The 25,201-nt window shown below is 43.9% G+C and overlaps 1 pseudogene; it reads right to left on the bottom strand.

The window, feature by feature from the left end:
* Positions 1 to 315: 315 nt before the first annotated feature.
* LOC149749340 (uncharacterized) lies at positions 316 to 25,156 on the bottom strand (annotated as a pseudogene).
* Between the last annotated feature and the right edge of the window lie 45 nt (positions 25,157 to 25,201).

Below are 25,201 nucleotides of genomic sequence, written 5' to 3'. Positions count from 1 at the left end.
TAATCTAGGGCAAATTGAAGAACTTTCTGAACCTCAACCTCCTGATCTGTAAAATGGGCATAATCCTTACCTCACTGGGCTGTTTCATGAGGCTCACATGAGATAAAAAGGCTCTATGGGCTTCCCTGGTGGCACAGTGGTTGAGAGTCTGCCTGCCGATTCAGGGGACACGGGTTTGTGCCCCAGTCCAGGAGGATCCCGCGTGCCGCAGAGCGACTGGGCCCGTGAGCCATGGCTGCTGAGCCTGTGCGTCCCGAGCCTGTGCTCCGCAGAGGGAGAGGCCACAACAGTGAGAGGCCCGCGTACCGCAAAAAAAAAAAAAAAAAAAAAAGTCTCTAACAGTGCCTGCTACATACTTGGTGCTTGTTGAAAACATATACATTTTAGGTGCTCAGTAAATGAGTGAAGGCCCTGATGTCCACTCAGATCCTCAAGCAACAGAGAGAAGGAACAGCCCCCTGAGGTCTGCAGGAGACAGCTCTCCAGTGTGGGGCAGGACTCTGATCCCTAACATCCTTCCATCTTTACATCCTGTGATCCTGCATCCCAGCCAGAGGCAGGATCATGCCTTGGGCCAGACTGGAGGTGTGGGGTAGGAAGAGCACAGCTGGGAGAAGGGAAAGTGTAAGTGTGCTGGTCTGAGTCCTCAGGCCTGGGAGGAGGGACACTGAGGGTGATTACTTAGGGAACCTTGGGGATTTGGCCACAAGACGGGGAATGAGGTTGCAGAATGTATTTCCAAATGCCCTAGTGAAGAATCTTATCCCCTCAAAGGGCCAAGGACATAAGCTGTTATGGCCACAGCCAGTGGCCAGACAAGGTATCTTGGGGATTTCAGGGCAAGAGTTTTGTGATGAAAGCAGCTCCAGAGTAGAGGAAAGCTTGCTGAACAGGTGTCAAAAAAATCACAAAATCTCACAGCTGGAAGGAAATTTAAAGTGGAATCAGAAGGTCTAGGTTTGGGACTTCCCTGGTGGTGCAGTGGTTAAGAATCCGCCTGCCAATGCAGGGAACACAGGTTCGAGCCCTGGTCCAGGAAGAACCCACATGCCGCGTAGCAACTAAGCCTGTGCGCCACAACTACTGAGCCTGCGCTCTAGAGCCTGTGAGCCAGGGCTACTGAGCCCGCATGCCACAACTACTGAAGCCTGCGCGCCTAGAGCCTGTGTTCTGCAACAAGAGAAGCCACCGCAGTGAGAAGCCCGTGCGCCGCAACGAAGAGTAGCTCCAGCTCACTGCAACTAGAGAAAGTCCGAGTACAGCAACAAAGACCCAACGAAGCCAAAAATAAATAAATTAAAAAAAAAAAAAAAGGTCTAGGTTCTGTTTCCAGCTCCTTCCTTGGTAGTGGCCCAAGAGCTCTGTATGATCTTGGATAAGTTATTTGCCTTCTGTGGGCCTCTGTCAATAAGACCTCTGAGGTCCTCTTGGCCATGAAGTCTGAGGTCCTGCATTTGGTGTGAGCCACTGTCTTCTAGAACTTCACCCTCCATTGGGATAAAGGGCTCTGTGGCCTAGAAGGAGAAGGGAGTCATTCTAGGGCACGGGGGTGGGATGAGGGGAGGAAGACTCTATGAGAGGAGACTGAGGGGTCTGTCTGGGACGCAGCCCAGCACCTGGGGTCAGGGATCTTGGACCCCAGTTCCAACCACACTGTTAATCCGTATAGTACTCCTGCCAGGCTGAGCCCTTCCACCCTCCCATTCAACCTCAGTCCTTCACTTTATAAAATGGGAGAATTGATTTCCCCTTGGGGGGTGGGTAGGTGGGGAGAGGAGGCCCCAGGGCCATAGCAGTGACCTGAATTCTGTTTGACCCGATCTAGTAATGAGTGATCTGGTGTGACTCTTCACCCTTGAGAAGACAGAGGAGAAATCCAGAAAGAATGCAACTCCTTTGAGCCGCCTCCCTCCCCTCCTGGCCCACCTGTCTGCCCCACCCTAGCGGGGAAAGGGACTTCCTCATTCTAGCGGCCAGTGGCTTAATCTACAGACCGAGGTACTCCAGGTGCCCTTGCACCCCCACCACAGACTTCCCTTCTCCATTTCCTTTCTCTTTTCATCCTCTAAGTGATCAACAGCTCAGCTCTAGCCCAGTTGTCTACGATGAGATCTAACCAGGAACCTGCTAGAAGGGAAGCCTGGCTGAGTGCTTTCCTGAGTTTTGCTGAATTTTGTCTGGTCCATCTTCCCCTGTATCTGGGGGAATTTCCAAGCCTGGACACATGACTGTTGGCCCTGGGGGCATAATAGTCTTATCCAGAAAGTTCCTGGACATTTTGTTCAGCCCAACTCAGCTCTCACCCTGAATGAGCATAGGAGGCTAGTTTTATTAATTTAGCAGACATATATGGACCACCTACTAGATGCCAGACACTGTTCTAGGCACCCAGGATACAGCACTGAGTAAAACAGATCCCTGCCCTCATGGAACTAACTTCCCAGTGAAAGGAGATGGCAAACATTAATAAGTGAACAATAAAGGGATGAATATTATGGAAAAAAGAAAAAAAAAGACAGGTAAGAAGAACCTGGTGTGTGTGGCGTGGAGAGGTGAGGGACAGATTAAAGTATCAAATAGCACCATGGGATCTGAGCAATGACTCCAAGCTGGTGAGAAAGTTAACCAAGTGGATACGTGGGGAAGAACACTCCAGGCAGCGGAACTGCTAGAGAAAGATCCAGAGACCTAAGGCAGGACCTAGTTCAAGAAGCACAAAAGAGGGCGTGTGGCTGGAGCCACGTGAGAGGGCAGAGTTGGGGGGCAGGGGAGCAGGGTGATAAGACATAGGTGACAAAGGGCCTTGCCAGCCTTGGGCGCTGGGTTCTTGGAGTGAAGTGGGAGCAGCCCCTGGGGAGTTTTGAGCGGAGGAGTGACGGGTTCTAACCTGGGTTTTAGAAGGACCACTCTGGCAGCTGTGGGCTGGAATAGAAACTGGAATAGAGTTGGGACGCTTTTGCCCTAGTCCAGGTAAGAGAGGAGGGTGGCTCTGACCATAGTGGTACCAGAGGAGGTTGGAGTTGGTCAGATTCTGGATATATTTTGAACGCAGAGCCAACATGACTTCCTACCAGATGGGTGTGGGCTGTCAAAGGAAGAGAAAAGTCAAGAAAACTACAGACTTCTCAGCCTGAACAAATGGAAGGATGGAGTTGTCACCAGCGCCATTTGGGTCTGTGTTTGTTGGGAGGAAAACCTTTTTCCTCTTCCAACCTGGGTCCAGTGACTGGAGGCCTGCAACTTAACTAAGAAAAGACAGATGAACAGGAGAAAAGACAACGTTTGTTTACACGGGCACCAGGGAGCTGCTTAGTAATGAGTAACTCACTGAATAACCAGAGACAAAGGGTTCTACACCGCACTTAACAAAGGCATAGGGCTTAGGACCTCTGTGGGAAAATATGGAAGGTTCTATTGGCAGTCTGTCTCCACGGCAGCTAAAATTGGCTGGAAAATCCCTTGGAGGGAGATTTATGGCAGCTGTATTTTTAGAAGGCTCTGTTTTAGTCAGATAAGGGAAGTTCAGATAACATTTCTTTCTGCATCTTCTGTAGGTCAAATGTTTCCTCTTTAAAATAATCTTTATACCAACTCTGGGGGTCTGAGTGGGTCCCCACAGGTTCAAAATGTGTAGATAAGGAGAGATGGTGGGAATCATTTAAGTTTGCAAAGCCCTGAGAATGGACCCCTCCATACCCTAGCCCCTATTTCCTTGGGTTGTAGCATAGAAACCTCTAGGGAGCCCTCTCTTCTTTCATTTCTTTTATTAGGGTACAACCAACATATAGTTAACTATGCCAACCTCAAGTAGTATACAGCGTGATGAATTTTTACATGTGCTTACACCCAGGATGTATTCACCGCTCAGATCAAGATATAGGACACTTTCAGCATCTCAACAGGTTCCCTTGTGTTCACTTCCAGTCAGTATCCCTCCAAGGACCACCATTCCCACCTCTATCACCATAGACTGGTTCTGCCTATTTTTGAACTTCATATAAATGGGATTATGCACATATAATTTCTTATATCTGGCTTTTTTCTCTTAACATTATGCCTGCGAGACTCACCCATTTTGTTGTATATAATGGCACCTCATTCTTTTTTTATTGTTAGGTAGTATTCCATCGTATAAATATACCACAATTTATTTATCTACTTTCCTAATGATGGACATTTGGATTGTTTCTAGTCTTTCACTATTCTGAATAACACTGCTATCAACGTTCTTGTATATGTCTTGGGTATATATATATATATATATATATATATATATATCCAGGAGTGGAATTGCTGGGTCATGTGTTTATCTTCAGTATACAGCATCGAACAGTTTTCCAAATTGATTGTGCCTGCTTATACTATACCAGCAATGTATGAGAGTTCCAGTTGCTCCACATTCTCATCAACACTTGGTACCACAGGTCCTTTTAATTTTAGACATTCTTGTGGATTAAAAGAATCACCTGTTAACACTGTGATTTTAATTTACATTACAGGAAGCCCTCTGCTTTCTCAGGGCTTTGCCCAGGTGGTATGCCGCTGCCAGGGAAATGACTTTCACAGGGAAGAGGTTTGAAGAACACAGGGAGGGAGGATGGAGAGCCAGGTAGAAATAAAATTTGCATGCACATGTGCACACACCTGCACACTTGACTAGCGAGGAATCTGTGCCAGTACTGGAACATCTATGGGGACCCTGTTTGTGATGGGGGATAATGTAGGAGAGACAAGTGAAGGAGGAGATGGAGTTTCTGGGCATTTGGAAGGAGAATGAGCACTGACCCAAGAAGAGGAAAGAGCCCACAAATCAGCATCTTTGGGCTCTCTATGAGGCCCACAGGATGATCCCAGCTGGAGAGGCCACATCCCACAGAGCCTCACCTGAAAAACTCTTCCTGGCAAGGGAGATCTCAGGCTCTGGAGGTAGGAGTGGGGCTTTCCCAAACAGGGCCCCGGGCTGTCCCTCCCCGAGGCTAGCAGGAGATAAGGCCAGAAATGTGCCTTGGGGCTGTGTGGTGGATTTTGCATGCTATGCATGGGAGGTTAGCCTTATTCTAGAGACAATGGGAAGCCAGTGGTTGTTTCTGAATGGAGAACTGGCAGAACCAGAGCTCTGCTTTGGGCAGTACAATGTGGTACAATGTGGGTTGAGACCAGTTAGGGCAAGAGGACCAGGACTGTGAGGCTGTGACCTAGGACTTCAGCAGTGGGACGTAAAGGGGACAGATGTGGACTGTGTTGTGAAGCAGAACTAGAAAGACTTGGCACCTTGCAGAAGAAGACCAGGGGCAGAGAGAAGTAAAAGATGACCCTGAGGTTTAGAGTCCAGGAGGCTGCAGGACAGGGAACCATGCACAGGACAGGAGGAAGAGCAGATTTGGGAGGAAAGGATGGGCTTGGCAGACCCTAAAGCCCCTGGCATCATTTTTCTAGTGCTCTGAAATCCTGCACACGAGGAGACCCCAGGGATGCCACTCCCGGCACACCAGAGGAAGGTACCCTGCCCCTCCTGTCACAGTTGGAAGAGAAGGGGGTGGGCAAGAGGCCACAGGGCTCAGGCCAGGCTATTTTAGGACTTACAGGCAATACTATGGAGCCCAGGAAGGAACACTGAGAAGAGGGGCAAGAATTACTTAGCCACAGGGCTGCTAGGTTCTTACTTTCTACTTTCAAGAAATGTTTGCTATATTCAGTGTAACCATCACAAAACAATAAATACTGTGAGCCAAATTTCTGTTTTATAGTTTGTATGGCTGATTCTATGCACATTTAACAGTGTTTACGACAACAGCACGTTTCCGTTTTTCCTCTGGTTGAACCAATGGGGAAGCACACAGGGTGGCAGCTGGGAGACAAGCACCCCTGGGCCCAGTGATCATGGCCCTAGGAGGGGAGGCTGAGCTTTGTTCCAGGGCCCTGCTGGTACCGAGTGGGGGAGAAGCTTCAGGGAGGAGTCAGGCTGTCTTCTTGAGTCCCTTCATGGAGATGGAGAGGGGCTGGTTTGGAGAAGCTGCCAGACCTAAGTGAGCAGTAAGTGAAGGCCTGTTGCCTCTCCAGCTTATTTACATTTCCCCAAATAACCGCTCTCTCTTGTTCATCCACCAAGAACCAGGCCCTTCCACAGCGGCCCTACAAGGCAAGCTCTAGGACACAGATGAGGAAAGGGAGGCTCGGAAAGGCTCAGAAGACTGAAGGCTTGAGGTCAGCCAGGATTTGAACCCAGGTCTATCTGGCTCCCAAGTCCAAGCTCTTTCCATCGCGCTATACTGCCTTTCTTTCTGTCCAACGCTGTAATATGCTAGGGTGGGGGCTGAGGGCTCTCCTCCAGTGCTGCGCAGAGAGCTGGACAGGTCAGGGCTGAAGCCGGGACACAAAAGGAAAATAAAGAACATAGGGCAGAGAGCAGCAAACCACAGTCTGTGGACCAAATCTGTCTTGCTGCCGGTTTTTGGTACAGATCACAAGTTAAGAATGTTTTTTACATTTTTATACGGTTGAAAAAAGTCAAAAGAAGAATATTACTTCATGACACGTGAGAATTATATGAAATTCAGTGTCAGTGTTCATGGGCAGGAACCCTGGCTTCTACCCTAAAACTGTGGCTGCAACAGTGCTGCGACCAGCTCAGGCTCTTTGCCCGCTTTGGTATTTGCTCCTTGACTTTGGGGCTTGGAGGCCAGGGAGGCAGGAGCAGGTTGCCAGCCACCCCTTCTAGGAGCATCTCCAGGGCACTCACCATGCTTTGCATCCAGTCTAGATAGCTTCTGGCAGGGCTTGGGCGGGTTCTCCTTCCTCAGCACCACCTGCAGCACCATGCTGATAGTTTGAGGAGCGGAAAAACACAGGTGAAAGATCCTGTCCTCATCGCTGCCTCCCACCGCTTGCTGCTGCCCAATACCCCCAGCACCTCTCTGCAGACTCCTGTCTGCCCTCAGAAGTCTACATGGGACAGGTCAAGAGGCATCTGTACTGCAAGAGAAGCGGGGACAGTTAGGTGCAACACAGCCACCCTATTTCCCCACCCTATTCCCCAGTCACCAACAGCTGAACCTCTCCTTGTGGGACCTGCAAAAGTGGCTCAGAGGGGAGCAGCAGGTGGCAAGGAGCAGTGGGGAAAAGAAAGTGGAGAGGAATGTGTAGGCACTTTTGATATGAAATGGACAGAATGCCAGGATCTTGGGAATGTCAAGGACCTTAGAAGCCATCCAGTCCACACCCTGGCCTTGGCCTAAAATACATGCAAGGGGCTTGCCTCTGTCAATCACAGCATCCAGCTCTGCTGGGGGTGGAATGGAGCCTGCATGTGAGTTACCAGTGTTGCAGAGGGCACGGTGATCCAGGCAGCGGTCTGGTACCACATGGCAGAATTCATCACAGTAGCAGCTTCCTCTCCTGCAGTGGTGATCCATTCCAAGGCAGCAGAGGGGCTGGGGTTGGGAGCAGCTGCCTGGAGAAAAAGGGACATTAAAAAGAGACAGGGTTTCCCTGGTGGCGCAGTGGTTGAGAGTCCGCCTGCCGATGCAGGGGATACGGGTTCATGCCCCGGTCCGGGAAGATCCCACATGCCGCGGAGTGGCTGGGCCCATGAGCCATGGCCGCTGAGCCTGCGTGTCTGGAGCCTGTGCTCTGCAACGGGAGAGGCCACAACATTGAGAGGCCTGCGTACCGCGCAAAAAAAAAAAAAAAAAAGAGAGACAGATTTAACAAATGGTGCTGGGACAACTAGATATCCATATGCAAAAGAATGAATTTGGAGCTCTACCTCACACCATATATATAAATTAACTGAAAATGGATCACAAATCTAAATGTAAGAGTTAAAACTGTAAAACTCTAGATATTGTCATGACCTTGGATTTAGCAGTAGTTTTTCAGGTATGACACCAGAAGCATAAGTGACAAAAGAAAGAATAGATAAAGTAGACTTGATCAAAGTTTTGGGCTTCTAAGGATACTATCAAGAAAGTGAAAAGACAACCCATGGGGTGGGAAAACGTCTGCAAACCATATATGCAATAACAGAATTTTATTCAGAATATGTAAAGAACTCTCACAAACTCAACATAAAAAGACAAATAACCCCATTTTAAAATGAGCAAAGAATATATCCAAAGAAGATACACAAATGGCCAATAAGCACATAAAAGGGTGCTCAACGTCACTAATCATCAGGAAAATGCAAATTAAAAACACAATGAGCTACCACTCCACATCCACTAGGATGGCTATAAACAAAAACAAGTGTTGGTGAGGATGTGGAGAAATTGGTACCCCACACATGGCTAGCAGAAGTGTAAAATGGTGCAGCCACTTTGAAAAATTGTTTGGCAGTTCCTCAGAATGTTAAATGTAGAGTTACCATATGACCCAGCAAATCCACTTCTGGGTATATACTTAAAAGAATTGAAAATATCTGTTCACATAAAATCCTGTACATAAATGTTCATAGAAACATTATTCATAATAGCAAAAAAGTGGAAATCATTCAAATGTCCATTAACTGATGAGAGGATAAAACAAAATATGGAATTTCTATACAATGGAATATCATTCAGCCATAAAAATGAATGAAATGCTGATACATGCTACAACATGGATGAACCTTGAAAATGTTACACTAGACGAAAGAAGTCAACCACAAAAGGCCATGTATTATATGATTCTATTTCTGTGAAATGTCTAGAACAGGCAAATCCATAGAAAGTAGATTAATGGCTGCCAGGGGTGGGAGGTGTGGTGAATAAGGGTGTGACTGTTAATGGGGACGGTGTTTCTTTGGGAGGTGATGAAATGTTCTAAACTTAGGTAATAGTGTTGGTTGCACAACTCTGTAAATATAGTAAAAACCATGAATTGTATATTTTAAAAGGATGACTTTTACATTATGTGAATTGTATCTCAATAAAGTTGCTATTAAAAGGAGAGAGACAGGACTTCCCTGGTGGTGCATTGGTTGGGAGTCCGCCTGCCGATGCAGGGGACACGGGTTCGTGCCCCGGTCCGGGAGGATCCCGCATGCCGCGGAGCGGCTGGGCCTGTGAACCATGGCCGCTGAACCTGCGCGTCTGGAGCCTGTACTCCACAACAGTGAGAGGCCCGTGTACCGCAAAAAAAAAAAAAAAAAAGGAGAGCGACAGAGCTAAGAGAGAAGAGTGAGCAAGAAGAGAGACAAAAAGAAGAGTGTGACAGGGGAGTGACAGCAAGGAAGACACAGAGGCAATAGAGAAAACGACAGAAGAGTTGTGAGAAGAGGGACGTAGAAAAACCCCACAAAGTTAGAGGAAGTTCTCCAAGGTCGCTATTCACAAAACAGTTTCACCAACCCCAATTCCTACCATTTCCCCAAGGTGTTCAACTCAATTGTTATTATTATTATTTCAATTTATTTATCTTATTTTATTTTTGGTTGCACTGGGTCTTCGTTGATGCACACGGGGCTTTCTCTAGTTACAGTGAGACGGGGCTACTCTTCGTTGCAGTGCCTGGGCTTCTCATTGCGGTGGCTTCTCTTGTTGCGGAGCACAGACTCTAGGTGCACAGGCTTCAGTAGTTGTGGCTTGCGGGTTCTAGAGCGCAGGCTCAGTAGTTGTGGCTCACGGGCTTAGTTGCCCCACAGCATGTGGGATCTTCCCGGACCAGGGCTCAAACCCATGTCCCTTGCATTGGCAGGCAGATTCTCAACCACTGCGCCACCAGGGCAGCCCTCAACTCAGTTATTATCTGATCATTCCTTATCCACTACAAGATGAAGGGGTTCATCTTCTTTAAGACCGTGGCCCAGGTAACCTGGTGAGTCTTTGGCTCAGAGCAGAAGGGGCCCCAGTACTCTCATGCCCAGGACTCTCAATGTTGTTTTCCCTTTACTTTACCTTGACCTTCCCAATTGCCTCCTGTTAGGTTAGCACCTGCCTGGGGCTTTGTTTAGGGATAAGCCTGACGACCTTCCAAAGTCCAAAGGATCAGCAGGGAGCGGGCCTCTGAGGGGATGCGGGGTCAGGTGTGGCTAACCCAGCCTGTTGTGGAAACAGGGGCCAGCAGGTAGGTGTCTGGTGAAAGGGGGGCAGTGGTCCAGGGAGGTCAGATCTCTCAAGATGATGGTGGGCTGGGCTGGAATGGTGGCCTCTGAGTTTGGTCTGGCTTCTGCCTCATGTTCTACTCAGGAGCCTCCTGCAAATGATCAGTTTCCATTCTCATATCATCCCCCTTCCCACTGGTTCAGTGTCAGGTTGTCACCAAGACCAGGAAACGATCGAAGGATTGGAGCCGGCAAAGAGCCCCAGGGACCATCCAAATGAGGGCTGTACCCCATTTGGGGGTCAGTGATCAAGTCAGTGGTCATAACCAGCATTTATTTTAACAGTTTGGGATGGAGTGGAATGGAGTGGAGTGGAATAGGAAAGGATAGCATAGGATAGGATAGGATACAAAATATCTACATATATTGTATATTGTATATAGAAGTGTAAGTTGCTTGGGGTTCTTTCTGAAATTTTTGTGTTTTTCTGTATATGTATGTAAGTATTGGATCACAGCGTAAAATATCTCTATTAATGTGGACCGTGGCCAGAAAAGTTTGAAAGACACTGATCTAAAAATGGAAAAGCAGTGTTCAGAAGCAGTGATTGGGTGACAGCTGGGAGTGGAACCGGCAATTTTGACTTTCCCCTTGCTTTTTCCACCACATCAGGCTCAGGGCTTTTTCTTTCAAAAAGCCTTTGGTTGCACTTGCCAATGCTCTGGGCCATTCTCTAAAGATCCTGCATATTCCTGCTTTTGAGCCTTTAGTCAAGCTGTTTCCTTGATTGGAAGGCCCTTTCCTCTCATAGCCACTAGAAGAAAACATTCTTATCCTTCAAGGTCATGATTAAATTCAACCTTCCCAGGGTTGCTAACGAACCAGCTTGTTATTTTGAGAGTGATAAATGAAGAATCATTTATCCAGTCTTTCCACACAAACCAAATAGTTGACAAGGGAAAGGTCTTCTTTATAGAAGAACTCCAGCTAACAAATGCAGAATCAATGGTAGAATTAGAAAACCACCATGTGGCAATCCTTAATGAAAAAATGGATCTAGGTAACAATCATCAGTGGAAGCTAAAACCATTAGAGAAATGTCGAGGGGGAACTTTTATAATGGACCTACAAACGGATGCATCTGGCTGATCAAGTTTAACACCAGTAGAAGTGAGATGACTAGACATTGCCTGTCTCCTTCTCCATGCAATAGGTAGTACAAAGCCTCACCTACAGAATATACTTACCAAAAGAAATGAACCTTAACTACCAGATTTCAGGAAATGCAGGGGAACAGAGGAGCACCCACAAGGATCCAGTCAGACAAATCCAGAATTCAGGACAGTCTACAGGACAAATGACCTGGTTTCTTCAACAAATAAACAGCATGAAAAAAAAAGGAAGAGAGCTGATATAGATTTAAAGAGACTTAAGAATATAACAGCTAAATGTATGTGTGGACCTTGTTTGGATCCTGATTCGAATAAGCCAGTTGCAAAAAGGACTTTTTGATAGTTGGAGAAGTATGCACACTAATAGGTATTAAATGGTAGTAATTATTTTAATTATTTCAGCTCTGATAAGGTATTGTGGTTATATATTTTTTTAATATGGTGGATAAGAATTTGGTGTTGATAATTTTCACGCTAGCCAATAGGTCCATTGGGTTCATTTAACTATCCCCTCTACTTTTGTGTGTTTCAAATTTTCCATAATAAAAATTTTTTAAAAATAAATTTGATCTATCCTGAGAGGCCTTCCTACACCCCCGCAGCTGGGACGTAGGTATTAACTACATTTCCTGGGATTAACTTTTTCCTCTTACTTTTAAAATCTATTGATTTCAGTTTCTAACATAGCATTAATCCCTGTCTCCATTATTGTTATGATCTTTTTCCTGAAGGTGTGTTTATCTGCCTTCCTACCAATTGGTTGAAGGCAGGAAATGTATCTCTGTAGTTCTGGTGTCAAATAATTTATACTTAATTTAAAAGAGCTGCATTGGACTTGGGCTCACACTTGAGCTCCCAGGGTGTCCATAGGCCAGGACAGATTTACAGTTCCTGACAGCGCTGACTGGTCCCATCAGAAAAATGACAGCGCAATAAGGGAAAGGAAGTCCACCCCATGGTGACCAAGCACCCATTCACTCACTCATGCATTCATTCATTTATTCATTTTATTCTATTGAGTGACTCTCTGAGCCAGGTACCATGGTGGATCATGGACATACATTCCACTGCCCTGTCCAACCCAACCCTCCAAAGAAACACCTTCTAAGAGCTCAGTCTAGTGAACAGAGTGTCATCATACTACAAGTAACCAGAATGTCATCATACTGTATGGTAAGTGCTGCACCACAGGTAAGAGGAGAGAGCCACGGGGTTGGTGGAGGGCCAATGAGCCCACCAGGAAACAGACTCCTGGTGAAGAGGTGGTAGCTCAGGGACTCCTGTGTGACCATCTCGTTGGCTTCAGTCTAAAAGGCTTGTAGAAGTGACAAGCTGTGAGGCCAGGAACAGCCCCAAACAAGGCTGGGTGAAGAACCCCATGCTAATAGTTGGCACCCCTCCAGAACAACACTCTTTAAACCTGTTTGACAGTTTTATAGAGAAGAGGGTGAGCCCTGCTGGGGCAGGGTGTGGAAAGGGGGCACTGGGCAGCCTCCCCCTCCCCTTTACAGTTCCCAGTGATACTGCTCCAGCCCCCAAATTGCGAACCCCACTCAGCAAATCTGAAGCCCCGCCCTTCCTCAGAAGTCCTTTTTACAAGCAATTTATTAACACATCTGTTATTACTTAAGCATGCACCTTGAGGCTCCCACCCCTACAAAAAGTATTCCTAGCAATGACATCTAGTTTTCTCCCAAAAGAGGTTCTGGTAGATACAGCTTTCTCCATCCCATTGGATTTCCAGGAATATTCTAGCAAACCAAATGGGTTGGTGCCTGGTAGTTGCCCAGTGAGTCTGCCTATTAATCTGGATCTGGGCTTGTCATACCACCTTCCCTCTTGTAACACTCCCATCCCCCGACAGTGCACATTCCAGAGCCCCCTGCTGCCTCTACTCATAGGCACCTCTTCTGGACATTCCTCTTGATTCCCCAACCAAAACAGACCTTCCCAAGCGAATCATCCAAGGACAACTTATAAATATGAATGTGGGTACACAGAGAAGCCACCTTAAGCACTGGTAGATGCTTAGTAAATGTCTGAATAAATGAATTATTTAATTAATGAATCAGTGAACATAAGGAGGTGGATCATGCCAGGGACAAAAATGGTTGATTAAACGAATGAATGAATAAATAAAAGAGACTAGAGGCCAGGTCCCTTCGACCTGCTAGCCTGGCTTCTCACCTGTCTCCTGGTTTGGGGCTGCAGGGCTCAGCCACAGCAGGAGGAGGAGAACCAGCCACATGGCTGCAGGCATCAAGCAGAGACAGTGTTTCAGGGACCGAGGCCAGGACTTTTAATACCCACCCATCCCAGTAAGTTCATTTGGTATCTGCACCCCCAGGGAGGAGCCAGCTGGCACCTGGGCAGTCACTGGCAGGGGCAGAGGTGGCACCAAGACAGGGGCACAGGTGTCCCATTTGCTTGGAATAGCTTGCCCAAGCAGAGGTAACACAGCAAAAAAACAATTCTCCCATCTCCTGGGTTTTCCAGGCCTTTGGGAAGAGCAGAATCAGAGAAACCAGAGTGAGTGCTGTCAGGGATTGCAACCTCATCTTCCCTTGATTTCATCTGCAAAGACCCTATTTTCATGAAGGTCACATTCACAGGTACCAAGGATTAGGACTTGAACAGATCTTTTGGGGGGACACAGTTTAAGCCACAACAGTAATAAAATTTTATTTTTCACATTTAGGTCTTTACCTAGAATTTTTCTGTGTGTTGACTTGAGGTGTGGATCTAAAATAATTTTTTTTCATATGGATAACCAGTATTAAATAATCATTTACCAAATAATCTATCACTGCCCTATTGACTTGTGATACCACCTCTGTGGCATATCAAGCTTCCTTATATGTATAGATCTATTTATGGACTTCCCATTTTGTTTCGTTGTTCTAATTTGTCTTTTCCTACACAAGTGCCACACTATCTTAATTATGATAGCTTTAGAACACATTTTGATGTCTGTTAGAGCAAGATTATTCTTCTTAGCATTTCCTTGTCTATTTTTAGCCCTTTCCATTTCCATGTAAATTAATATATTTATTTTAAATTCCCTTTCATATTGCTCTAAATTCTGTAGCTCCTGGAGAATTTTCCTATTACATCTGCTGATTCTTTCTCATGGCAATTTATAACATCAATTTTTAAAATTAAACTTTTAATTTGAAATAATTGTAGACACACATGCAACTATAAGAAATAATACAGACACAGTCCACATACCTTTTACCCCATTTCCCCCAATGGTAATAGCTTGCAAAACTATAATACAACATCACAAACAGGATGCTAACATTGAAAGAGTAAAGATACAGAATATCGCCAAGGATCCCTCCTGTTGCCCTTTTATAGCCACATTCACTTCCCCCCTGCCCCCACCCTCTCCTTAACGTCTGGAAACCACTACTCTGTTCTCTGTTTCTATACTTTTGTCATTTCAAGGACGTTATATAAATGGAATCATGCAGAATGTTTGGGGATTGACTTTTTTTCACTCAGCATAACTCTCTGGGGACTCATCCAGGTTGTTGCATGTATCAATAGTTTGTTCCTTTTAATTCTGAGTAATGTTTTAAGGTACGGATGTACTATAGTTTTTTAATTATTCAGCTGTAGAATGATACCTGGGTTGTTTCCAGTTTTTGACTAATAAAGCTGCTATTAACATCACACATGGATTTTTGTATGAATATGTATTTTCATTTCTTGGAGATAAATGTGCAACAGTGAAATTGGTGGGTTGTAGGATAGTTGCATGCTTAGTCTTATAAGAAACTGACAAACTGTTTTCCAGGGTGGCTATACAATTTTATACTCCCACCTGCAATAAACAAGTGATACAGGCTCTCTGCATCCTTGCCAACATTTAATATTGTTACTATTTTTAATTTCTGTGATTCTGATAGCTATGTAGTTATATCTTGTGTTTAAATTTGCATTTCCCTAATGGCTAGTAATATTGACCATGTTTTCATGTGCTTATTTGCGACCTGTGTATCTTTTTCAGTGAAATGTCTCTTCATATCTTTTGCTCATATTCTAGTTGGATTATTACTGTTGAGTTTTTAATTATTAAAAATTGAGATATAATTGACATACATTTACTGTTGAGTTTTGAGAGTTCCTTATGTATTTTAGGTACTAGCTCTTTACTGCATGTGTGGTTTGCAATATTTTCTCCCAGTTTGTAGCTTGCGTTTTTGTCCTCCTAACAGGGTCTTTTGCAGAGAAAAAGTTTTTATTTTGATGTGTCCTTATATAAATCATGCTTTTGGTGTCAAGTCTAAGAATTCTTTGCTTAGCCATAGATCCTGAGATTTTCTCTTTTTTTTTCCCTAAAAGTTCTATAATTTTACATTTAAGTCTGTGATCCATTTTGAGTTAATTTTTGTATAGCTGTGATACTAAGTCAAGGTTCATTTTTTTTTTGTCTGTGGATTTCCAATTGTTCCAGCAACATTTGTTGAAAGGGCTATCTTTCTTCCATCAAACTGCTTTTGCTTCGTCAAAAATCAGGTGGGCATAATGTGCGTTGGTCTATTGCTGGGCTCTCTATTCTGTTTCATTGATCTGTGTCTATACCTCCACCAGTACCACACAGCTCTTTTTTTTTAAAAAATAAATTTATTTATTTATTTTTATTTTTGGCTGCATTGGGTCTTCGTTGCTGCGCACGGGCTTTCTCTAGTGGCGGCGAGCGGGGGCTACTCTTCGTTGCGGTGTGTGGGCTTCTCATTGCGGTGGCTTCTCTTGTTGCAGAGCACAGGCTCTAGGCTCACGGGTTCAGTAGTTGTGGCTCACGGGCTCTAGAGCGCAGGCTCAGTAGTTGTGGCACATGGGCTTAGCTGCTCCGCAGCATGTGTGATCTTCCCATACCAGGGCTCGAGCCCGTGTCTCCTGCATTGGCAGGCGGATTCTTAACCACTGCATCACCAGCGAAGCCCCTACCACACAGTTCTTCATTACTGTAACCATACAATGTCTTGAAATTGGGTAGGCTGATTCCTCTTACTTTCTTCTTTTTCAAAATAGTTTGTTATTCTTGTCCTTTGTCTTTTCATATAAATTTTAGAATAACCTTGTCCATAAAACAAAAAAATCTTGCTGAAATTTTGATAGGATTTGCATTAAGTCTGTATATAAATTTGGAGATAACTGACATCTTTACTATGTTGACTCTTCCAATCCTTGAACATAATATACCTCTCCATTCATTTAGATCTTCTTTGATATCTTTCATCTGAAATTTGTGCTTTCTGCGTACAAATCCCGTACATAGTTTGATTTACACCTAAGTGTTTCTTTTTCTTTCTTTTTTTAGTAAGTGGTATGGTATTTTTAATTTTGGTGTCCACGTGTTCATTGCTAGTATACAGAAATGCAATTGACTTTTGTATGTTTATCTTATATCCTACTACATTGCTAAACTCATTAGTTTTAGGAGGGTTTTAAAAAATAGATTCCTTGGGATTTTCTACATATACTGAAGTATGTACAGATGAATTAATATGTCTGAGATTTGCTTCAAAATAATCTTGATAGGGGTAGAGGGTGGGGATATAGATGAAACACAATTGACTGTGAGCTGGTAATTGCTGAAGCTGCATAAAGGATACACGGGGGTTCAGTATTCTACTCTCAATATCTTTGTGTATGCTTTCAATTTTCTATAACAAAATAATGTTCCCAAATGTTATTCCCTGTAAAAGCTGTAGGGGCCCTCATTGTAGGGTAAAGTCATAGTGGTTGACCTGTCATTCAAGGCCCTTTATGGTCTGACCTCCCCGCTAACTATCCAGTTGTTCTTTGAACGCTTTCCAAAAGACCCCCTTCTCTGTATGTCTCATAGTTGTCTAAACAACGTTTTCAGTTTCAGCTTTGTTTTTGCTCCTGCTGCATTGACCCTCCTCTCTGTCCCAAAAGACGCTTCTCCCTCCTCTCAGATTAAATCCCACGCTGCCTCCCACCCAGCTCCAGAACCAAGAGGCCCTTGAGGCCTCCCCTGATCAGTCTGGCCACATTGATCTCCCCCTTCTCTGACCTTCCAGAACTTTGTCTTTAACATTCATTCCCGTATAACATAGTTGTTAAGAGTGGGAATTTTGGAACCAGACTGGCTGTATTTGGATCCAGGCTCCATTGTTTACTAGCTTTGTCACTTTGGGCAAGTTATTTAAACTCTCTGTGCCTCAATTACTTCTTTATAGAATGGAAATGATAATGGTACCTACTTCATAGTGTCGTTGGGAGGATTAAATGAGTCATACATGTAAAAACTTTAGAATAGTGTTCAGCACACAGTAAAAAATCCATATGTAATGATTTCGTTTGTGTACGTCCTATGTTATAACGAAACTGTAAATTCCTAAAAGGCAGGAACTGCATCCAAGCACTGAGTCATTTACATGGTAGATGAAAAGAATCACACATCCATGATCTGGATCAGTTTAAGTCAGACAAGTAAAGCCAATATTTAATTGCATAATTTGTCACTGTGGCCCTTTCACTGCCTATACCAAGGTTCTTTGCTTGCCAGCAACAGAATCTGCTCCTGCTAACTTAAGAAAAAGGAATGTACTAAAAAGATTTGAAGGTTAAGCTAAAAAACTGGACTCAGAACAGGATAGGAAACTGGCGGCCCCAGAAGCCAGGAGAGAGGAACGACAGTCTCTTCACCATGCTAGAATGAGAAAGCGCCAGCCCACTTACTTTTTTGGTCATTGTCTTATTTGCTCAAGGTTCCAAGACTAGGGAAAGAGTTTTGGCAATCCAGCTTGATCCATGTGCCCACTCCTTGGTCAGAGGTTTAAAAAAATGAACTTATTTCTGGTCATTTTTTTGGGGTGGGTGGGTGATGTTAATTAAGAACTAAAAAGAAGGCTTGCTCTATCTATCTGTTCTCTGGGATCTTTGACTGGCATATTATGGAAAGAAGGCAAGCTGGATAAGTATTTCTGTCTGGCTGGTAAACTCTTTGCCTTTAAAGACTTTACTTCTACTTGGGTCCAAAAGGGGTATGGTATGGGCAAGTAAGTGCAAATGAAGGAATGGCTTCTGCTCACGGGTGCTGATGGGAGCTCCATGCCAGAGTCAAATAGTGCTGTTTGTAGTCTCTGGAATAGCTGGAATCCTAGAGGCCTCTGGAGAACTGTCCAGATGGTCATTATCTGGACCCTCCATTCTAAAACCTCAAGAGGGTTTTCCTGATTCCCACTAGCCTTGTCTCTGTCCCTGGCTCTTATGGAAACTCCAAGGTGTCCTCTCCCTGTGTGCTCTCAGGACAGAAGGGCTGGACAGAGGCACCAGTTCTCAGAGGAACTGCACGTGAGGCAGGGAGAAAAAGAAGGAAGGACAAAACTGGAAGGAAAAAAAGAAAAAGAAAGAAGGAAGGAGCTCTCCATGTTTTCTGGGCCAACGTGGGTCAGCACATCTTGTGCAGAATAATATTTGGGGGTATTTTAAAGCAATAGCTATCTTGACCCCCCCCCCAGTGTCTATATACTTTTGTACATTCCCTCTGCATTTCGAGGGAAAGAATTTTTTCCCTAAAACCAAACCAAACCAAAGTGAACTCTTTAAATTATAAAAAATAATATGACCACTTTACAGATATTTCAATAGGCAGATAAAAGGAAAAAAATCACTCCATAGTTCCATAATTTCTGCAGAGCTACACTTACTTTTATGTATTTCCTTCTCTTCCCATGTGTATTTTTCTTTCCATGAATGTTTTTCTATAATTGCAATAAGGGGGTATATATACTTGCCTATATATAAACTTCTTATTTTGGAACAATTTCAGATTTATAGGAAAGTTGCAAAGACAGTGAGTTCTTATATACCCCTCATCCAATTTGTTTTTGCTAATGTCACCATCTTACATCTTTCAAGACTAAGAAACCAACATAGTACATTGCTTTTAACTAAACTCTAGACTTATTCAGATTTTACCGGTTTTGCCAGTAATGTCCTTTTTTTCTGTTCCAGGATCCAATCTAGGATAGCACATTGCATTTACTCGTCATGTCTCCTTAGGCTCTTTTGGTCTGTGATAGTTACTCAGTCTCGTTTTTCATGACCTTGATAGTTTTGAGGAGTACTGTTCAGGTATTTGGTAGAACGTCCCTCAAATTGGGTTTGTGTTATGTTTTTCTCATGATTAGACTGGGGCAATGGATTTTTGGAAAGAATACCACGTGGCGATGTGCCCATCTCATCACAGGGGTGCATAATATCCAAACGGCACCCCTGGTGATGTTACCCTTGATCACTTGGTTAAGGTAATGTTGGCCAGCTTTGTCCACTGTACAGCTGCTATTTCTCCATTTCCATGCCCTTTTTTAAAAAGCAAATCACTAATTCCAGTCCACCCTCATGGGGAGAGGGGATTAAGCTCCACCTCCTGGAGGGGCATAGGATTTACATATATTGTTTGGAATTCTGTCAGGAAGATTTGTCTCTTCTTCCCAATTTATTTATTTATTCAATTCTTTATTTATTAGTATAGACTCATAAATATTTGACATAAACTTTTTCTCTTTTGTTTCATATAACATTGTGTTATAAGGTTTTTTTCATGTTACCATCCTGGTCTTTATAACCATCATTTTAATGATCGCCATCTACTTTTGGATATTTTCCATTAACTTTGTACTCTCATAAATTATGCTTCTGTAAACATCTTTTGAAACAATGTTCTACGATTCTTTGTATTCCAGATCTGGCCTGGTGTCTGGAATACAGAAACATAGTATATATTCAATAGATGTTTATTTGGGATGGATGGATGGATAGACGAATGAATAAATAAATGAATGAATGAATGCTGGGCTGGCAATGTAACTCAGTAGCCCTTTTTTTTTTCCCCTGCTGAACAGTCTTCTCACTCTTGGCCTATGAAGATCTCAAGTCTAAGTTAAATGTTGAGAAGTTTGAGAACTTGCTGGAAATCAAGCTTTGGCTTCCTGTGAACCACACCTAGTTTGTAATAAACAAAGAACCTCAGAACAAGTAAAGATTCTGTACTGTAAGCTATTTTTTTTAATCTCTGATTCGAAAACATTTGGATATTCTATCAACTTCAGCAGTCTTTCACACAGCTTTATCATTCTTCTCTCTGCTTACCTTGTAGACATAACAATTTTTAAATACCTAGGGTATTTTTAGGACATAGAAATATCTTTGTATCTCCTGGTTTAGTCCCTGGCAAGGAAAAGCTGACAGTTTAATAATAAAGTGAGTGAAGTACATTTGGAATGCTATCTACTCTAATAATGGCTGCTGGACAAAACAAAACAGAAACAGTCGCAGACAAAGCTGAGGGAGGAGAAGGGAGATGAGGACATTTTCATCACTTCAAGACTTGGGAAAGTAATCACTGTAGATATTTGCTGGCAAGAAAAGAGATAAGAAAGCTAAGACGGGAGGTAATCAGAGGCAAGGTCAGAACAATCCTGTCCCATGTCCTACAATGTACTTCTGATCATTCTTTTTCCCACTGACAGGCAGAGAGGGAAAAACTATCAAGAACAGAATGTTTCCCAAGTGGTTTTCTCACTCTCCAGGAAGGGTCATGTCTATTTGTTGAACCCAACTATTATGAATAGTTGAACCCACACAGACTCTGAAGGCATGGGTACCCACAGAATGGTCTGTAGTAGAGTCCCCTGTGGATCCCTGATCTGGGGAAAAACAGCAGGGACACCCTAAAGACAAATTGTGCAGTGAGACTGGAGAGCCCCAGGGTCAGTTGGCTTCATATTCATCTCAGATTTGTGTGAGTTGAGGCTCTTTAGGTTGGAAGAAATCAGACCTGCTCCTGCTGGTAGTAAAAAGGTGAAGAACAGTCATTACAGAGATCCATGTGGCAAAGAGGAAAACTGACTAAATTCATCCGACTACAGGACCCCAATATGGGTTGACCCTGTCAGGGCCTCCTTTCTGCCTAAGACCTCAGCATGGGTTCTTCTGGCTTAATTTGGAAGGGCTCGTGTGGGGTCTTTGGGGATATCATTGGGATTTTGCAGAGGGAACACTAATGAGCTTAGGGTGATTAAAGAGGACAGGAAGGACCACTGCTGTAGCAAAGGCAATCCTTGTCAGGAAAGACCCTCGAAGGGTCATTTCATCTGTCCACTTGCCTCCACATAGAACAGGCAATTCCTTACATTCATTCATTCACTCCATTCATTTACTTGTTTGTTTGTTCTATTTGGGAAAATACTAAATAACAAGATTGTGTGAGACGTGCTCTAACAGGAAGTTTAGAGAGAGTGCCAAGGGCTCACAGTGGGTGGGTACAGTAGAATGCAGGCAGGGAACGCTGTGATATAGCTGAGTTCCTTCTTTAAAAGAGGAAAGATCAAGGTGTATTTAGGAAACCGCTAGTAGTTCAGGGAGTGGCAGGAGATCAGGCCATGAAGCTAAAGTGTGGTCATGTATTGAAGGTCCTTTACATGCCAGGAGAAGAAACCAAACTTTATGGGGAGAGAAATACTGGTGAGTTTTAGGCAGGGGAGTATGACTCCACAGTAATGCTTTCTGTCCTTCCCACTGCTCCAATCTCCTTATTCCCACTATGGAGGGCAATCTGGCAACATTCATCAAAATTACAAATGCACGAATCTTTTATGCCAGCCATTCCACTTTGGATAATTTATCCTACGGATATGCTTGCACCCATGTGAAATGACATATGACCAGGTTTTTCACTGTAGCGTTGTTTGTATTAGTAAAAGATTGGAAACAACTTAAATGTTCCTCAATAGGTAAATGGTTGAATCCATTATAATCTATCCATATAATGGAAAATGTACAGCTATAAAAAAGAATATAGAAACTCTTCATGTAGTGATATAGAAAATTCTCTACGATATACTGTTAGGGAGAAAAAAAGCAAGAGACAGAAATGTGTATACAGTATGCTAGTTTTTAAAGAAGTGTGAAGAATAGGAGATATATATATATATATATAAAATTTGCTTGTATTTGCATAAAGAAACTCTGTAAGGATAAAAAGAAAAGTCACGAGTGGCTACCGAAGAGGGTGAGGCAGCAACAGGACACATGGCTACAGAAATGGGAGGGACTTTTCATTGTATATCTTTCTGTGGATTTTAAGCTTGTGAATGTATCAGAAAACTACATTTAAATATTAAATAAGGAAGAAAGAAAGAGAGAGGGAGGGAGAGAAAGAGAGAGAAAGGGGAAGCTCTGTTTTTCCCTTTACCTCTGCAGGCCTCATTCTTGCTTTTCACCTTGTCAGGAAGTTTCTTTTGGTTAGCTCTGTGGTTGAGGGCTTCCAGTGGTTAAGAGAGACATATACAACTCTTCTTTTAGACCTTTGTGTAGACAGACCCATTGTTGGCATCTAGGTTGAATTTCTTTCTTCAGTTTCTAAGTAGAAACAGGCTGGGAAGTGAGGGGCAGAGCAGAGAGAGGTGGCTTTTACTTCCCTGTTTGCCCCTTACCACTGCTAGTGCTGTTTTGTGCTTGCTGTGGAAACAGGAGCTTGAAGGCGAAGCCAGGAGTCTGGCTGTTCCTGCAGTGGGCCAGTGGGAAAATAAAACCATTTGGGAACTATAGGCATCACTGTTTAAAAGGAAAACAGGTGAGAAATTGCAGAAGCCGTGAGAGAAAAGGACAGGACTTTCCTAGGGCTTGTTGCCTAATGGTTACAGGATATCTGTGCTGTGCTATGTTTCAGGCTTGAGTCTTACTGGTCTGCTGTAGCCTCTTGGAGGGCTGGTCACTAAAACTCCCACCTACATCCTAAGAACTTTCTGACCATGCAAGGTTTCTGTTAACACAGGAACTCTCACCTCGCTGGCCTGGTATTAAGTGTACATCCAAAACCAGAGCACAGCTCTCTGCTTTCCGTTCCTCCCCCAGAAGAAGTCCACAGAATTGAGGGAGGCAAGGGTATATGCAAAGCACATCCTCGTGTTCTCCACGCTCTTAGAATACTAGTGCTAGGTAGATTCTTTTTCCTTTTTATCATATTCATCTCTGATCCCAAGAACGTCAAGCTCACAATTGGAATGCGTGGACCATCTGGCAGCTGCTTCACTAAAGCTTTAAAAGCAAACAGTTTGATACCCTGGAGATCAGAAATGGGAGAGGACTGTAGTTGACCAGGTAGAAGAGCCAGCAGGATATGGTGGTGGGCATATTGATCCCCTTCTCCCATCCTCTAGGCCAAACGTTCAAAGGAAAAAGGAAGTAGGGTTGGGCCTCACTTTAACCAGGATGCTATAAAAATTATGCCTACTCTTTACACCATTAGAGGGTATAGTAAACCTACAAACATTTGGGGCCACAGAAAATGATGAATAACAAAGTCAATGCCGGAAAGGATGAGTGCCCAGCTCACAGTTCCCCTTTCTTTGTGGTGTACCCCCAATCCTCAGTAGGGAGTCCCCAGCACAGCCATAAGTCTACTGTCTGGCCTGCCTCGCTGGCAGCAGACTCAAGAGGATGGCAAATCCTGCAGCTGAGGTTCTAGAGCTGCCCTGGTCTCTGCCCTTCCTGAAACTTAGTTGTTAACTTTCCTTGGATTCTGTAATGTATCCCAGCATCTTTCTAATGTCTTGCCCCACTCCCCCACCCCCAGCCTTTTGCTCCCTGCTTAAAAATGTCAGAGTCAGAACAAAACATTTGGAATTTATTTTGTTTTTAGAGGTTTTGGGCTAATGAGGTGACAGTGACAGTGCTATGCCACACCCTCATCCAAACGAACATAATTCCTCTCCTGAACTACCGCAGCCATCTCCTTAGGATATCTACCGCTTCTACTCTTGTTTTACTCTATTTTCTGCAAAGCGGATGCTGACATTTTAACCAGCTCACTCACTCCTCTGATTAAAACTCTTCAATGGCTTTCCAATGTTCTCAGAATAAAATCTAAAATCTTTGGTGCCCCATGTTCTTACAATACAATCTGAAATTCTTAGTAAGTCCTTCTTGCAGTTCCTTGCCCAAACTCCTTCTGTCTTAGGACCATCAGTATATGCTAGTCCCAGTCTGGAGCCCTTTTCTCCCTACTCTGAGCCTCATTTTGGGGGTCTTGGTGGAAGTATCACCTTCTCAGGGGCCTTACTTCTGTCCAATCTAAATTAGGTATCCTTGTTATTTATTTTTTTAACTGCATTGACTCTTTTTCTTCATAGATATTACAGCTTGTAATTACATATTCACTTTGGTAACTTTGGGCAATGTCTGTCTCCCCCACAAGACCCTGAGTGCCTTAAGGGGCAGGGACTGTCTCTGTTTTGCTCCATGCGATAGCCCCAGAGCCTAGCACAGGAACCAGCACACAGTAGGTACCCAAGTATTAGACGGATGATTAAATAGGAAGAGACGGCAGTGGCTGGCGATGGTTGAGATTTAAGATAAGAAGCTGAAATTGCGTGCTAGTGGTAGAAAAGGAATGAGGTACATTTACTTTAAAGAGAAAAATCAACATAACTTGACGACAGGGGGTGGGGAAGGAGATAATGCTTTCCCAGCCAAAAGTGCCACCTGACTCAGAGAGGAAGAAACTAAATTTTCAAACCGGGGTGACTAATGGTTAGGTTTGGGGAAATATGATACTTATGTTGGTTTTAGACATACTGGTTGGAGCTAAGCAAGGGACATCGAAGGGGGAAGTGTTCAGAAAGTTGCAGGGTAGAGCTGGAGCTCCAGCGGGCCAGGAGCATGAAAGAGAAACTCAGAGCTGGTTGTTCACAGGAGTGGGAACTGAAGCATCTAAGACAATTCATATGTTGTGGAGAGGAAGATTTACCTCGCTTTAAGCGACAGCTACACCAAGGGGACAGGTAGGGGGCACACCCCGTGCATTGGAAAATGCCACAAAGTGCTTCATACACAAAGACATAGAAATCTAGAGAGGTGAAGTGATCTGCTCAAGGTCACACAGCAAGTCAGTGACAAAGCATTCCAATCTATTTTTCCTGACTTGTAAGGTCCAGTTTTCTTTGCATTAATATACAGAAACTTCCTG

The sequence above is a fragment of the Delphinapterus leucas genome, chromosome 4 (assembly GCF_059928025.1).
Source record: "Delphinapterus leucas isolate spDelLeu-1000000601 "Yukka" chromosome 4, BTC_Dleu_Yukka2, whole genome shotgun sequence".
In the NCBI taxonomy this organism is placed as follows: Eukaryota; Metazoa; Chordata; class Mammalia; order Artiodactyla; family Monodontidae; genus Delphinapterus; species Delphinapterus leucas.
This window is presented reverse-complemented; position numbering and strand designations above follow the sequence as displayed.